The following is a 17,630-nucleotide window of genomic DNA, read 5'->3' on the forward strand; positions in this document are numbered from 1 at the left end:
GTTTCAACGATTATACACATCCATTCGTGATTAATTCTTTGTGCAATTCCCTTGTTAGAAATTTTTATAAATATGTAAATATATCTAATTTTAAATATATTTTTTATTTAATTTAGCAAATGTATCTTTTTACGCGTTAAGAAATTACTAAATTACTTATCTTTTTTAAATATTACGTAACTCGTATTGACATTCAAAACCAATTTAAGAACCCAAAAAAAAAAAATAAAAATAAAATTTTTAAGAATTGTAATTTATTCAACAAAAAATGGTTATCACTTTACTGCTATTATCACTTTACTGCTATTATGCATCTTTCTCATATTACTGTACTATTACCCCAGTGAACTCTATTACGTAACATTTTCGTAACCATTGCGAAACAATGTTTTGCTGATTACGTAACATTTACGTTATTTTCAGGCCACGATTGGGTCAAAATGTCAGCACCATTTGGTTCTCTTTGGCGCTACAAAGGCGTAACATTTACGTATAAATCTACATACCTTTTTCATGTAAAACTATGTAACATTTACGTACAAAGATACGTAACATTAACGTACAAAGTTACGTAACATCTACGCACAAAGTTGAGTAACATTTGCGTATGAAAGTGCGTAACATACAGGTCTTTTTTAGTGAATTGCGATTTTGGCCATAATTATGAAACCGTGTGAGCTTCGGCGGACGCGGATTAGCTCGCCGGAATCCAGGTTCGGTCGGTTGGGGGTATGTCAAATAAACCAAATACTCGTTTATCAGAAAAATAATGAAACAGTGTTTATTGAGAAAGATGTTGATACGATTTGCCTCGAATGATCTGCTACAATGCTCGTGCATACATGCGAAGCGTGCGTAAGATGAATTTGAAATAGTATATAAATTAGCCAAATATCGGTGAAGTAATTAACAAGTGATAGCGGAATAGTTCTTTAAAGCGGCGTGAAACGAATACAGAGTAGCGTGAAGATAAATGCGGAGTTTCGTTACTGGTAAAATAATTATTTGAGCAACGGTGGAATAATTATTTTAAAGCGGCGCAAAATATAAGTGAAAGCAACGTGAAAATAAATGCAAGATATCGGCAAAGGCGAAATAATTATTTAAGCAATGGTGAAATAATTATTTTAAAGCGGCGCAAAATCTAAAAGCGAAAGCACGTGGAAATACATGCAAGATATCGGCAAAATGAAATAATTATTCGAGCGGCGGCGAAATAATTATTTAAGGCGGCGTAAAATAAATGCGAAGTATACGTGAAAATCAATGCGAAGTATCGTAATAAAGAAATAATTATTTGAGGCGACGGTGGAATAATTATTTAGTATGACGTGAGGCGTCCTGGTGCGGTCGGCGAGAGCGCAAGCGCGGGCGATCGTGTCGCAACGGTTGGTACGAGACGGAGCGCTCGTCGGTGAGTGCGTTCGTAGTATCGCGAGTCTGTTCGATCGTAGATCGATGCGGACTATTCGGTGGCGCGGATTGGTCGACGCGGTGTTGCTTGCCGGACGGATTATCGTTATGAAATCCCGGCGAATAAACGCGGTGTGCGGACTTAGGCTGCCGATTACGTTCGGCGGGAGTACGAGGATGCTCGTACGAAGACGGAATTTAGAATAGCGACCTGGCTAGGTATGCGGAAATGTCCGCAATACAGAGTTCGGTGGCCTAGAGGAACCAAGTACGCTTGGCGGGTATACGAAGATATTCGTATGCGGGAGCAAAGATTACCGAGGACGCTCGGCGATACACGAGGATTCTCGTGTGCTGGTAAAGGCATAGAGTCCGAGTATGCTCGGTCGGGACTACGAGGACACTCGTAGCAGGTTTGTTCGCTGTCGATCAGCGAACGGAGTCTGGTGAGAAGACGTTCAGCCGGGCCTCTTTTATACCCGGCTGGCGGCCGAATGATTTCGAATCGGCAAGCATCGGCGGTTTCGGCGGCGAGTCCCCCACAATACGGAATTTCGGAACGGTCGGGTGTGGGGGATTTTCGGCGGTTGACCGCCGCTGTTTTTGATGCGAAATTTATCGGCGCGCGATGCGCCCTTGGTGGGCTACGGACGATGTACGGTCCGTAGCCGTAACGATGCAGCGGGCTGCATCGTTACATCACCCCCCTTCTTGGGGAGCCGGAAGCCTGCGGAGGCAGCTGACGGCTGGTGAGGAGTCGCCCCTCCCTGGAGAACAGGAGCTTGTATCTCCTGCCGTCGGTGGTCCGGAGCTTATACCGTCTCGACTTCATTACCGAGAAGTACGGTATTGCCGCGAACGTTCGTGGGGCGTACTCCACCATGATGGGTGGTGGAGACGCCGGATCCCATCTCGGCGGTGGCGGCGGTGGTGCAGCGGAGGCCGGTGGTGGCCATATGACGGCGGTTGCTGGCGTCGTTGTCGCGGCGGCTGGTGTTGGCCGGGATGCGGCGGCTGCGGGTGCGGCAAGGGCCGTTGGCGGCCGAGTTCCAACGACCGTCTGAACGGCCATTGGCGGCCGAGGTCCAATGACCGAAGTCGTCGGCATTGGGCCGCTCCAGGGTCGTATCCTTACGGCCCTGGTCGGCTTGGTCCGTGCGGTGATCGGTGCGGTGACCGCGGATCTTCGCTCCGGTAGCGGCGTGTGCGTGGCATTGCACACGTCGCCCGGAGACTTCTGCTTTTTTCCTCGCGGCACCGGTGGTGGTGGTGTCGCCAAAAATATCGCCTTTCGGCGATTTTCAGCGTCGGAACGCTGTATTAACGTCCCCACTCGGGGGACGGTGCGGAACGGCTGCGACGTCATCGCGGCCTGTCGAGGCTCCTCGGTCAAGAGGGCCTCGATTGCGCTCAAGATGTTCTTATTGCTCATCTTGAACAAGTGATCTGGCTTCCTGGAATCGGCCTTTATATAGTCCGATTCCCCGGAATTGCGGACTTTATCTTTAACTGGGGGGGTCTCATCCCCGTTTCCCGGTTTTAAGTCTTGCGCGTGGATGCGCCTTAGCCATCGCCCCCTCTTATCACGCAAATCATATATGACGGGGGTGATGATCCGGCCTACTTTGTAGGGGCCGGTGTACTTCGGCGCGAGTTTGGCGTTTACGCCGGCGGCCTTGTTCGACAGGGGGTGCTCGCGGCGCCAAACTGTCTCGCCGATCTTAGGCCGCCAATCGCGATGCCGCAGATTATAATACGGTTCCTGCCGTTGGAAGGCTCGTGCGAGGTTTCCTGTCATTAGCTCCCGGGCCTCGTCTAGATGGCGCCGCCAGGTGGTAGTCGGAATCGGCGCGTTCGGGTGCGTTCGGTCTTCCGGATTCGGCGGTGCTAACTCGCGCCCGTAATTTGCGAAGGCGGGCGTAAATCCGGTGGCGTCGTGCGCCGCGCTATTGTACGCATATTGTAGCGCGGGAATGTGGCGGTCCCACAGGCGATGATCGCGCTCGACAAACTGCGCGATCATGGTTTTGACCGTTCGATTGGTCCGCTCCACGGGATTGCACTGCGGCGTGTATATCGGCGTTGTGCGATGCGTTATGCCAAACGATTTTAACAGGCTGGTGAATTGGCGCGATATGAATTGTTTCCCGTTGTCGGATATGACCATTTCGGGGCAGCCGTGCCGATATATTATGCGTTCGGCAACGATCTTGCTAATGATTTCCCCGGTAGCTCGGCGCAAGGGCTGCAATTCGACCCACTTCGTGAATCGATCCTGCAGTACGAAGAGCCACGAATGCCCGTTTGTAGATCGCGGCAGAGGCCCCACTAGGTCGATCGTGACCTGTTGCCACGGGGCCGTGACATTGTGCGCATGAGCGCGGCCGGCGGGTTTGCCCTGATAGGGCTTGTACGCGAGACATTTTTCGCAGCCCCGAACATAGCGGGCGATGTCTCGGAACATGCCGGGCCAGTAATAACGGCGGGTGACGCGGTGGATTGTCTTCGCGACGCCTAAATGCCCGGCGGTCGGTTCGTCGTGGAATCGCTGGATCGTTCTCTCTCGCTCGGAGCGAGGGAGACAGCGCTTCCACTGTTCGTCTTCCGTGTGGTCGCGGAACTCTAGATCGTGACGTATATGCCGGTAGAGTTTACCCTCGCGTATGGCGTAGTCGGGGTAATTTTTCGGCTCTTTCTTAATCTTCTTTATCAACCCGCGGTACCAGGCGCAGGCGGCTGGCTGAACGGCGCAGACCTCGGGTTCGCGAGAGAGCGCGTCGGCAACTTTATTCAACGCTCCGCGACGGTACTGGATATCGAAATGATATTGCTGGAGCTCGAAGAGCCAGCGCCCCAATCGGCCGGTGGGGGTTTCGAGGTTTTTGAGCCAACGCAGTGACTGATGGTCCGTGATCACCGTGAAAGAGTACCCCTCTAGGTAGTCTCTCATACGGCGGATTCCCCAGACGACCGCGAGGCATTCTAGCTCGGTAGCACTATAGTTTTTCTCGGCGGCGTTTAGTGTGCGGCTTGCGTACGCGATTACGCGTTCGCCCTCGGCGAAGTTTTGTGTCAAAACGGCGCCGAGGCCGTAGTTGCTTGCGTCGGTTTGTAAGCTAAACGGTAACCGGAAGTCGGGACAGGCGAGTACGGGCGCTGTTATTAGTGCCCTCTTGAGGGCGTTGAAGGCGTTTTCCTCCTCCGATCCCCATTGCCAGCGCGCGTTTTTACGGGTTAGCCGCGTGAGCGGCGCGGAGAGGGTGGAAAAGTTTTCCACAAAACGGCGGTACCATGACGCCATGCCGAGAAATTGGCGGACCTTCCGGATGGTAGTAGGAGCGGGCCATTGAGCGACCGCGCTTATTTTAGCGGGGTCGGTGTGGATGCCGTCCCGCGTTATTATATGGCCGAGGTAGGCTAGCTCGCTTCGGCAGAAGTGGCACTTTTCTGGGTTGAGGCGTAATTTGGCCTCTCTGAGTCGCCGAAACACTTCGGCTAAGTGTCGTAAGTGTTCGGAGAAAGTGGCACTGACGATTATTACATCGTCTAGATATACGAACACATTTGGTTCTAACGCGGGGCCTAGCACGGTATCGAGGAGGCGCTGGAAGGTAGCGGGCGCGGAATGCAGTCCGAAGGGCATGACGCGGAATTGCATTAGCCCTCTCCCCGGAATGGTGAACGCGGTAATAGGTCGGCTCTCGACGGTTAGTGGCACTTGCCAATACCCGCTTTTTAAGTCGAGCGTGGATAGGTACTTTGCTCCCCGTAATTTATCCAATGTGGCTGTTATGTGCGGGAGGGGGTAGGCGTCGCGTTCGGTTACGGCGTTGACTTTTCTAAAGTCTATGCAAAACCGGGGTTTGCCGTCCTTTTTTTTTACTATCACCACAGGCGAGCTCCACGCGCTCTGTGATGGTTCGATTACCCCCTCTCGCTCCATTTCATCAACCGCCTCGTCGATGATACTCTGCATGGCCGGGTTACGGGGGCGGTACCTCTGTTTAATCGGTCGGGTGTCCGTTAATCGCAGGTGATGTTCGATTCGGTCGGTAGGCCCGGCGATGCCCTGAAATAGCGCGAGTTCCCGCTCTAGGAAGTCGCGTAATTGTTGCGTTTCTTCCCCGGTGCGCGGTGTCAGGCCGTCGGATATCGCGCCGATGTTACCGGAGAGCGCGAGTTTTGGCAACGGCGGTGGCGGTAGCGTTATCCCCAGATAGGCCCACAGATCTACCCCTATCAACATCTCGGTCCCCAACGCCGGAAGTACTTGGAAGTCGTGAGAGAAGCTCTCTCCTTCCATCTGGATCGTGAGTCGAAAACTCTCGGTGATCGGAGCGGATCCGCCGTCAGCTACCGTGACGTGTTCGCGTATGGCGCGAGGGCGATAGCCCTTTCCTAAAACGTATTCGGCGATTGTTCGGTTAATAAAAGACCGGTCGGAGCCCGAGTCGAGAAGGGCGGTAATTATCTTTCCGCAGCACGTGATTTCAACGTGTGGACGCGGCCGAAAGATAATTTCTAGTAGGGCCGGTCGGCGGCCGCCGTCGCCCCGGCCCGCGTGGCGTTTCCCGCCGGCGGATGACAATCGCGAGAGTATACGCCGTCCTTCCCGCACTGCGAGCAGAACTTGCGAGGCGGCTGCTTGCAATTGAGCCGAGTATGGCCCCGTTGCTTGCAACGCCAGCAACATTCCTCTCGCTTATACTCGGTGGTAGCCATGCTCCGGGCTTCGGCGGGCTTCCGGTCGCGCTGCCGGCGTTGCGCGATGAGCTCCTCGTACTCCGCGGCTCGATCGGATAACTCGTCGAAATTGATCGCGTCGTGTGGACGAATATATAAACGGTATTCTGGATCCATATTTTCAATTAAGAGATCGAGCGTCTCTGCTTCGGAATACCCCCCCGCGCGGCGCGCGAGGGTGAGTACGGCGGTCGAGAATTTCGCGAAATCTTCGTCGGGTAGCTGGCGGCGGTTCGTGGCTTCCTTACGAAGGCGGGCCTGGTAGCGTCGCGGAAGATAGTGGCCGCGAAATTCGGCCACAAAATCGGCCCATGTTGCCCACGCGTGGCGTCGGTTCCGGTACCACAATAGTGGTTCGCCTTTTAGGATCTCGGGTAGGCCGAGGAGGAGGTGGTCTCCGGAGTATCGGTAGATTCTTCGGAGCTCCTCAATTCGCTCGAGAAAGGCGATTGGTTCTTTGCCATTGAAATGGCACCCCCATTTCCGGATTTGATCCATTGCTTTTGCAGGATCGAACGGGCTGGCAATGGGGGTCGGGGGGTTCGGTGCCGAGTAATAGCTGGCCCGGTCGTCGTCGTCGCTCGGACTTGCGCGGCCCGAGTTACCCGGAAGTCGCAATAGCGGAACGTTCAGAGTCGCGCGGACCTCAGTTTCTGCTGGCTCATCGGTCGGAGGGATGATATCCCCCGGATGTGCGCGAACGTATTCACGTAACCGTCGGCGGAGATCGTCCAAGTTGCCGTCGCATTCGAGCTCGCGGCTCTGTAATAATCGCGCCACTTCGGAACGCGGTAATCGTTGTATCCACGAAGTCATTGTAAGCAGATCTCTTTGACGTACCCCTTTATCTGGTCCCTGTTCGGGCGCCATGAAACCGTGTGAGCTTCGGCGGACGCGGATTAGCTCGCCGGAATCCAGGTTCGGTCGGTTGGGGGTATGTCAAATAAACCAAATACTCGTTTATCAGAAAAATAATGAAACAGTGTTTATTGAGAAAGATGTTGATACGATTTGCCTCGAATGATCTGCTACAATGCTCGTGCATACATGCGAAGCGTGCGTAAGATGAATTTGAAATAGTATATAAATTAGCCAAATATCGGTGAAGTAATTAACAAGTGATAGCGGAATAGTTCTTTAAAGCGGCGTGAAACGAATACAGAGTAGCGTGAAGATAAATGCGGAGTTTCGTTACTGGTAAAATAATTATTTGAGCAACGGTGGAATAATTATTTTAAAGCGGCGCAAAATATAAGTGAAAGCAACGTGAAAATAAATGCAAGATATCGGCAAAGGCGAAATAATTATTTAAGCAATGGTGAAATAATTATTTTAAAGCGGCGCAAAATCTAAAAGCGAAAGCACGTGGAAATACATGCAAGATATCGGCAAAATGAAATAATTATTCGAGCGGCGGCGAAATAATTATTTAAGGCGGCGTAAAATAAATGCGAAGTATACGTGAAAATCAATGCGAAGTATCGTAATAAAGAAATAATTATTTGAGGCGACGGTGGAATAATTATTTAGTATGACGTGAGGCGTCCTGGTGCGGTCGGCGAGAGCGCAAGCGCGGGCGATCGTGTCGCAACGGTTGGTACGAGACGGAGCGCTCGTCGGTGAGTGCGTTCGTAGTATCGCGAGTCTGTTCGATCGTAGATCGATGCGGACTATTCGGTGGCGCGGATTGGTCGACGCGGTGTTGCTTGCCGGACGGATTATCGTTATGAAATCCCGGCGAATAAACGCGGTGTGCGGACTTAGGCTGCCGATTACGTTCGGCGGGAGTACGAGGATGCTCGTACGAAGACGGAATTTAGAATAGCGACCTGGCTAGGTATGCGGAAATGTCCGCAATACAGAGTTCGGTGGCCTAGAGGAACCAAGTACGCTTGGCGGGTATACGAAGATATTCGTATGCGGGAGCAAAGATTACCGAGGACGCTCGGCGATACACGAGGATTCTCGTGTGCTGGTAAAGGCATAGAGTCCGAGTATGCTCGGTCGGGACTACGAGGACACTCGTAGCAGGTTTGTTCGCTGTCGATCAGCGAACGGAGTCTGGTGAGAAGACGTTCAGCCGGGCCTCTTTTATACCCGGCTGGCGGCCGAATGATTTCGAATCGGCAAGCATCGGCGGTTTCGGCGGCGAGTCCCCCACAATACGGAATTTCGGAACGGTCGGGTGTGGGGGATTTTCGGCGGTTGACCGCCGCTGTTTTTGATGCGAAATTTATCGGCGCGCGATGCGCCCTTGGTGGGCTACGGACGATGTACGGTCCGTAGCCGTAACGATGCAGCGGGCTGCATCGTTACAATTAGAATGGCATTGCGGTGAAGGAAATTTTATTTCTTCGTCCACTTTATCTTAAAATGCTATCTTTAATGTTAAAAATGCATTTTCTTTTGTTTATGTACAATTTTTTTCATCAAGTAATGATGGGTTAAAAATACATGAGGCATCTAGTCCTAGGAGACGGCACATACATGCACTCTTATGGATCCTAAAATATGTATCTTTAAGCGTTCATAACTCGGTGAAAAAAAAAGAAATAGTACAGAAAGAAACAAAAAATGCATTCTAAAAGTTAAAAATCTAGAAGATTTCTAAAGAGGGTCCGGATTGAAACTGAAACGTAATAATAGTTAATTCATGTCACAAGCGGTTCCATAGCCGCTGTTTAATTCAATCATGCATGGTATTTCACAAGTCAAAGACGCAATCAACGTAGAACAGTGTTATAAATATGCATATTTATAAAATCCAATCAAAAGCTGATTTAAACTTTTATTTATTTTAATGAATAAAAAACAAATTATAATATAAAATATATTATCTTAAGATAATATGACGTAATATCACAATTATTTTCTTTTGACTTAAATTATTGCAAAACAGAAAATTGCACTTTCAGTCGAACAATTGGAAAACTTCAATTAGCACATGTAATAATAACGTAATCTCGTTTAGAATATCTTTCATAAGTTTTAGAACATCGTAAGATTTAAATTTTAGCACATCTTATGAATAATATTTCGATAAAATTTCAAGAATCACGTTTCTAACATCCTTTAGAAATTTTAGAAATCATCTTACAAAACTAAATAAAAATATTTGAATTTACAATTTCAATAATCTTGTTTGGAACATCTTAAAAATTAAATTGTAGTACATTTTAAAAATAATTTGATAAAATTTCGAGAATCTTGTTTAGAAAATTCTTTAGAAATTTTAGAACACTGTACGAATCTAAATTTTAGAACATCTTAAAAATATTTTTATAACATTTCAAGAAACGTATTAATTACGTATATTTATACATATACGATTACTTTTCTTTGGCTACCTTCTGATTATCTCTGACGAGCCTTTGCCCACCTTGGCGAAACCATTCTTTGGTTATATCCTCAAACTCCTTCATACTAAATTTGTAGTGAGCCAAAATTATCGCTGAAACATTCATTACAATGGCATAATTATAACCATGAATGAACGTTATAATTTTTAAGTATTAAAACATATTTTACCATGTATGACCGTTATTATTGTTTTTAAGTCACTGATTTTGAAATGATTACGTAGACCTTTCCAGGATGACTGTTTGGCAACGTCATTGCTGAATACAGTTCGGTATATTCGAATCAAATTTTCTTTACCGCAGCTTCCACCTATACGAGATATACACGCCATCTAAACAAATACAGGGTGTCCCAGACTTACCGTATCACCCGTTAATGGCAGATTCCTGAGGTCATTTGGAGACGAAAATCTTAATATCAAAATGTCGAGGCTACTATGGTATTTGAATGGGAAAGGCTTAAAGTTTACCAATCAGCTTGTCAGAATTTCACGCGCTCAGGGACATCGCATCTCGAAAGGACACAACACTTTATTCAATACGTTTTATTTACTTTACTCAGCTATTATTCACTTTATTCACTTTATTTACATTGTTCGCAATACTGACGAATTTACTAACGATGATAATTTCTAAATTGTATTAAAACACGATGCGCGTCAAACTGTCAAAGCAGTCGTGCCATTGACAAATGACGTTTCTCATGTCATGAGAGAAAATCAATACTATTGATACGAAGTATGATCTGCTACATAAAGTGTTGTGCAAGGGTCCTTTCGAGATGCGATGTCCCTGAGCGCGCGAAATTCTGACAAGCTAATTGGTAAATTTTAAGCCTTTCCCATTCAAATACTATAGTAGCCTCGACATTTTGGTATTAAGATTTTCGTCTCCAAATGACCTCAGGAATGTGCTATTAACGGGTGATACGGTAAGTCTGGGACACCCTGTATAACAAATAGACAATATTAATTGTAGCACATTCCATCAATTATCAGGGAACAATGTGACGCCTAATTTTTTATTGACCTTTAATTTTCTTCATCCTTTAGTACCGTCAAGAGAGGTTATGTCCTAAATTTTTTAAGACTTCTAGCTCTATTAGGGGCTGAGATAAACGATATCAAAATTTTTTTCACTTTATATAGTGAAATGTTTTCACTGATTTTTTACGTGTAACTTTCACTGAAACAAAATTTCTCCAAATTACAAAAACAAAATTTCTCCAAATACACTTTTTTTTTATTTTTAATTTTTCAAAAAAATATTTATTTAATTTCATAAAAAATATATATTATTTTGCTCTATCAACTTTTCTTACTACTAAAATGCATTTTCTTCTTTAAATTACATTCTTTTTTGCCTTTCCACCGTATCAAATCGCTATTTTTATTATTTTTTTTAGAAAAGTTTAGACTTTTTACATAAAAATATCTCACTTCAATTGTGAGCCAGATTTTAAAACAAGGCAAAATAAAATATTTTTCTTTAACTTTTCAAATTTATTTTAAAAAATTTCGCAATCTAGAATCTTTCATGAATTTTATAATCAACAAAACTATCGAAAAGAATGTTTAAAATTTATTAAAAATTCTAAATTGCGAATTTTTTATAAATTTAAAAAATCATAAAATATTTTTTTTTGCATTATTTTGAAATCAAGCTCACAATTAAAATGACATATTTTTATATAAAAAAATCTGAATTTTTCAATAAAAAAAAAAAAAAAAAAAAAATTACGATTGTATATAGCGGAAGGGCGAAAAAACGCAATTTAAATAAAAAATGGATTTTTTCGTAGTAAAGAAAGCTGATAGAGCAAAATAAAGATTTTGTTTGACTAAAACTTAAAATCATTGCGTAAAAAAACATTGAAATCATCTCACTAAATAAGATTAAAAAAATAAATAAGATTAAAAAAAATAAATAAGATTAAAAAAAATTTTGATATGTTTATATCTCAGTCCCTAATAGAGCTAAAGATTTTAAAATTTAGAGTCTTCCTCTTGACACTAATAAAGAATGAAGAAAATTGGAGGTCAATACAAATCGTTCCCTGATAATTGGTGGAATGTGTCATATAATTCAGTAAATAAAAGAGCCAAAATAGAGCTTACAAATTTGTTATATTTCTCCAGATTTTCTGATAAATTTCTTTCTAAAGCCTTGACATCGTCAATTGTTTTTAGTGGGAGAGAGCGCTGCGTATTTGATACATCCAAGATAGGAGGATCTCCGGAAGTAGTTCGATTAACTTTTTTTTCGACGGCTGCTGAATGACTGTTTAATTCTTTGACTTGTTGTGAAAGGTCGATTAACGTTTCATATATTACTTCGAAATGAGCTAAAAAATTAATAATTTTAAGCTAAAACTGCAAAAAAGCAGATAGTACCCTGATGGAAATATTTTGCTGAAAGTACTATAAAATCAATAAAAAGTAAAATAAAAGTTTTTGAAAAATTACTGAATATGTTTCAAAATAAATCATAATTTTCCGTATGAAAATTTAATGTAATACTATGAAATATAAGGAAAGTTAAAATATACTGCTAAAAAGTAATAAAAAAGTTTTGAAATAATTATCATTATGAAATTTACTGAATTAAATTGAAAATTGTTACTTTTTAATGAAAAATTGATGAAATATTTATAAAATTAATTAATGAGGTCAATTGAGAGAAATTTTCAAATACATTTCAGCAAAATTTCGTTATATTTTTTCAGAAAAATATTTCCATCAGGGTAAAGTTGTACAAAAAAAAAGATACCTTCCATGCGAGCTGATGTTTCTGTGATTAATGTATGTAAGTCCCTTATACCTACAAAATTTTAAAAGTGCTAGAATAATCCCGCATCATCGCTAATAAAAACTGTAAATGAGATCAAGGAACGACTATCAATACAGGTGTAAACTTCAATTAACAAAACACATCGGTATAAGTAAATATTTATGGAAGGTATTGCATAAAAACGACGTGAGGTTTACAGCTCAGTGTAATAAGTGCGTAATTTTTATATAGTGTGTCATGCTAAGATTTATAAAACAGTAAATGAAAATTTGCCGTTACTTTTATGTGATACGACAGATCCGTCAATAACCTGCAGATCTATGACTTCTTGAACAGGCTCATCGAGAGTTTTCGAGGATATCTTAACTGACTTCTTTTTATTAATTGTAAGAGCTGGTGGATTTGGTAGAACCGATGCCGGCTCAGAATCACATTCGGAATCAGAATTAGACACCCCAGTTTTTTTCTTTTGGGTTCTATTTGAAATACGCGACTTTTTCTTTATGTGAATTAATGCGCAATCATCGCATGAAGAATAGTTCATCGCCTTCTCTCTAGCCTGTTCTAAAGCATCTTCGTGGTAACAAAATCGTACTTTTCATGTTACATTGTTTTTCAACAATATTATAACATACAAGCTAAATATACAATAAAATACAGATTACCGTAATATCCATGAAATTCAACAGGATACAGACACCACTTAGGGTCATCAATATCAGGCAAAGCTTGTTTTGTAGCGATTAAAGTATTTATATTTTTTAGTGATAGCCACCAGCATTTTGATGATTGTAGTTGGAGCCATACACTTGGCACCTCTGATACAATTTCTTGCTCATCATTTCCATCTTGTGTAAACGTGACGACAGCGTAATCTTTTATCATTGTTGAAAATCTATCGAAGTAATATAATAATAATAATCATTGTTGAAAATCTGTCGAAGTAATATAATAATAATATTTGATAAATTATATTAATTTGTTTTATTTGCATGCATTAAACTAATATCTCAATACTCGCCATGAAAATATTTCTTGCTGATGGAGTAAAGGCAATACTACAGCTTCTTCTTCGCATAACGGCAGTTTTACGCATTTTGTTTTAATGTCAGACAAAAAAGTACTGATTAACTCGTATTGTAACCCGTTAATTTGTTTAATTCCAACATGTAGGGAGTCGCATGGAATTTCGAAAAATGATTTGACGTTTAAATACTTTTTACCATCAACAAAAAAGTTGTTATTTTTTAAATAAATTTTTGTAAGCGAAATTGTTGTACCGTCTAGCAAAGAGCAACAATTATCAGCAGCTTTTGTACTAAGATAGAAGTCTTTGCATTGAATCGATTTTATTAGCCTTTCACCGTTAGCATTTGTAATATTACTGAATTTAGGAATTGGATAATTCTTTTCTTTGCGCGTAATATTCAAATTATTTTCTTCCATGCAACGATTAACTAACTGCTGTAATGGCCGACTTGAAGATCTAATCTTTTTTTTAATTTTTTGCATGTGATTTTCGAACTTAAATGCGCTAAATTTGTCCAACGTTCCCCATAATTTCACGTAGTTGCACAGATGAACTAAATTATGCACATTATACGAGACATGCTGATAACCATATAATACACCGTAATTTTCAACGAAATACACCAATAAGCTTTGCGCATAATCAAGAAATTGTACGTAATATTCTTTAGAACACAAAATTCGTATCGCTACACTGAGGTTCTAAATTTCTTGGAGTAAAAACGCACTCGAAAAATTGAGTGACTGGTCGTGTCACTCGAGTTAGAGTGACTTTTCATTCATACGGAATTAATTCTCTCTCTTTTTGTTGTAGAGTGAATTTTTCACTCTGCAAAGTAAAGTGACTATGTGTACTTTATTTTGTAGAGTGAATATTTTCACTCTATGCAGTGGTATTTTCACTCTATGGAGTGAATATTTCATTCACATGAAGAGTGAATGATCACTGCGTCTCATTATCTCTTGTTTTCGTCTCATTGTTACACGTATTTGGTGCAAGACATCGTGGATATAAATAAGAATATCTATAAAAAATACACGTAGATAGACATAAAAATGTCAACGTTTCTTCCAGAGGTAAGTACTTATAAGAATTTATGTGTAGTTTATTTACTGATTTAATATATTATATTATGTAAAGAATGGTGTTCAGATTAAATGATTTTTCTAGGTTAGGTTACAGAAAGAGTAAATCGAGATCTCACCCCATACAACAATTCGACGTTCGATGGATGTCTATAGGACGTCCCACTCAACATGTACGGACGTCCAGATGACGTACCAGACATGTTCCGAGAACGTTCAGTAGATGTCATTTGTACGTACAATGTACCGCCCTTAGACGTCCTCTGTACGTCCTTAGTACATCCTTTGTACATCTTTAGAACGCCGTCGTATGTCGTTGGTACGTCGTTAGTACGTCATTATCGTGACGTTACTACGTCTTCTATACGTCCTTAGTACGTTATTGTTGTATTTTATTTAGTAAAATATATTTTCATGTCAGTAAAAATAGTGTAATTAAAAGTAAACAAATATTTTATAATAATGACAAAAACAAAATTAAAACGCGCATATTTGTTTACATTTTATACTATTTTTACTGACATAAATCATTTTTCAAAAAAAAACGTCCGTAAGAAATCCATTATGTTACGTTACAACAATGCACTAATGCCATACTACGAAAATATGTTGTTTAAGTATGGGTATATACTTGTACTTAAATGCATACAAGTATAAATAACGGACACCAATGAAATTAAACTATAAAATACTTTTTTTATTTTAATTGAAACACAATATTTAAATAGAATTTAAATTTTTTATTATGAAACGCATTACACATTCTTCTCCTGTTTTTTTAGGCGATCTGTCGCTCGCCGGAACCAATCAATTATTGTTATTTTGATCGCACGATCGTCGATCTTTTTGTATCGGTGTTTCACAGCCTCTGTAAAAGGAATAGTGACTATATTACAATTACGTACAATTATGTACCCGGGCATAATAATATTGCACGTTATACATATTATATATATATATATATTTTTTTTTATTTTATGAATATATTTAATAATTATATATACATATATTTTGTAATTGCATGTAAATTAAATTATGATTAGTCAAAAATTAATTCTGATTATAAAAAATAAAAAATTTTGAAAAATCTGAATTTTTATTTATTTTATTTAATTTAATTTTCATAAATTTCATTTACATCTATTTGTTAAAATGTATTAATTTTTGATTGTTTATTTAAAAAAAACAAATTGTTAATAAATTCAACATTTTTGTATAATGCATTTAATTTTTACGGAATGAATTGTAAAGTATTGTAAAATATTAATAAATTATTACTAAAAATGTTTTTATACAATAAATTTTCATGTATTTAAATAAAATATATGATATATTTATTACTTAATTAAAAATGTACAGTTTATTTTTAAATTATAATGTAATCAATGTAATTTGTTATTATTTTAATTTATTTAATTATTTACTATTTACAAAACTTTAATTTATTTGAATAAATTATATTATATTTTTATTACATGATTTAAAACGTACAATTTATTTTTTATTGACATATTTTTAATAAATCCAATTAAAAATCGATTTAATTTTTATAAAAATAATTTCTATTTCTTTAATTTTCTTAAATAAAATATATAATATTTAAATAGCTGATTTTTAAACCTCAATAAAACATAAATAAAAGTTCTTATATAATTAATTAAATTCAGTTTATTTTTATATAATTAATTTCAATTTATTTAAATAAAATTTATGACATTTATAATTGATTATTATTGTTATGTATTTAATTTTTATTAAAATAAATTTGCAATTTTTAAGTAATCCAATTTTTGTATTTTTAATTGATTATTTTAAAATGTTAAAAATATTATATTAAAAATTTTTTGTATTATTAAATTTTTTTATTTTTAACTTTTTATTAAGTATATATATATATTAAATATTTTTATTATATATGATTATATATATGTATAATACACTAATAATATAATATAGTATATATAATATAAATATGTGTAAGTTCGCACGAATTACATTATTCTCTGGGAACGGATGTCTTTTGAGACATTATTATGGACGTCTTTGGGTCATACCACAGATGTCTTCGGGCCGTACCACAGACATCCTGGGGACATTTTATGGATGTTCCCAGGACATCTTCAAAACATCTTATCTCTCATAAAGATGTAGACAATATTTTGGAACGTCCATAAAACGTTCTCTGGACGTCCTTTCGACGTCCAAAAACTGATGTCATAAAATGGACATCTGAGGACATATGTGGTACACGTCCCGAAGACGTCCATGTGTTGTGTGGGACAGCATGTGGTTCGCCGTGCTACGTAGCTTCGTTATAAATTCGGCTTGCATATCAATAAACAAGTAATACAATGAGAAGTAATTTATATAATGACTTGTAGTTTATTAACTCGGCAAGTGCGTACCATCCCTATTGAAAGGATCCCATAAAATCCCATAAAATCTAATTAAAAATATATGAGATTTTATAAGAAAATATAAGTCAGATAAGAACTTAAAAACGGCACATAAAAACTATTTATTAGATTATATGAGACAAAATACTTTTTAATGAGTTATAAGTTTGTATAGGACTTTTCTATGAAAAAGGTAATGTATATATGACAGTTTTAATAAGTAATTTTGAATATATTCATTTATATATTTTTTAAAAGGTAATTTCTATATTGCACTATATTCGATCGTACAAGTTATTTCTATAATTTTGTTTTTATTACTCTAATATGTTATTATGCACATTCAAGTTTATATTTTCATAGTAGATTATTCCTTTCCTGAGAATCATTTATTCATATAGGTAAATTCTGACAACAATTATGTGGTTTTATTATTTTGTATAAAGAATTTTAAATACAAATTTTACATTTTATATTAAATCTAATTCACCAATTCAATGACAGAAACCGTATGTATTCTTGTGAAATCGTAATAGGTACCCATAACGTGTTTTTATTTGCATATATCAGAATGTTCAACTATATTACAATGACGGTATATAAGACAATCTCTATATGGATGATATTATCTTTTAAAAATTATGGTAGTAAAAATACGAAAGATCTAATTATATATAATATATTTCATTTATATTTATAATAGATTTTCCGAATATGCATAATATTTCATATACTCATAAAATTCTGCTGAAAAATTGAATATGTGCAAAATGAACCATAAAGTTTGAAATCTCTCACAAAATTAAATGAGTAG

At 39.5% G+C, this 17,630-nt stretch overlaps 1 long non-coding RNA gene across 1 annotated transcript in view; it reads right to left on the minus strand.

Annotated features, from left to right (window-relative positions):
- Positions 1 to 15,096: 15,096 nt before the first annotated feature.
- Positions 15,097 to 17,630, minus strand: part of LOC136998086 (uncharacterized) — a 30,534-nt gene continuing 28,000 nt past the window's right edge. Inside the window, exon 2 of the long non-coding RNA XR_010888656.1 lies at positions 15,097 to 15,288. This is a non-coding gene — a long non-coding RNA (uncharacterized lncRNA). The remainder of the gene's footprint in view (positions 15,289 to 17,630) is intronic.

The sequence above is a fragment of the Linepithema humile genome, chromosome 2, assembly GCF_040581485.1.
Source record: "Linepithema humile isolate Giens D197 chromosome 2, Lhum_UNIL_v1.0, whole genome shotgun sequence".
In the NCBI taxonomy this organism is placed as follows: Eukaryota; Metazoa; Arthropoda; class Insecta; order Hymenoptera; family Formicidae; genus Linepithema; species Linepithema humile.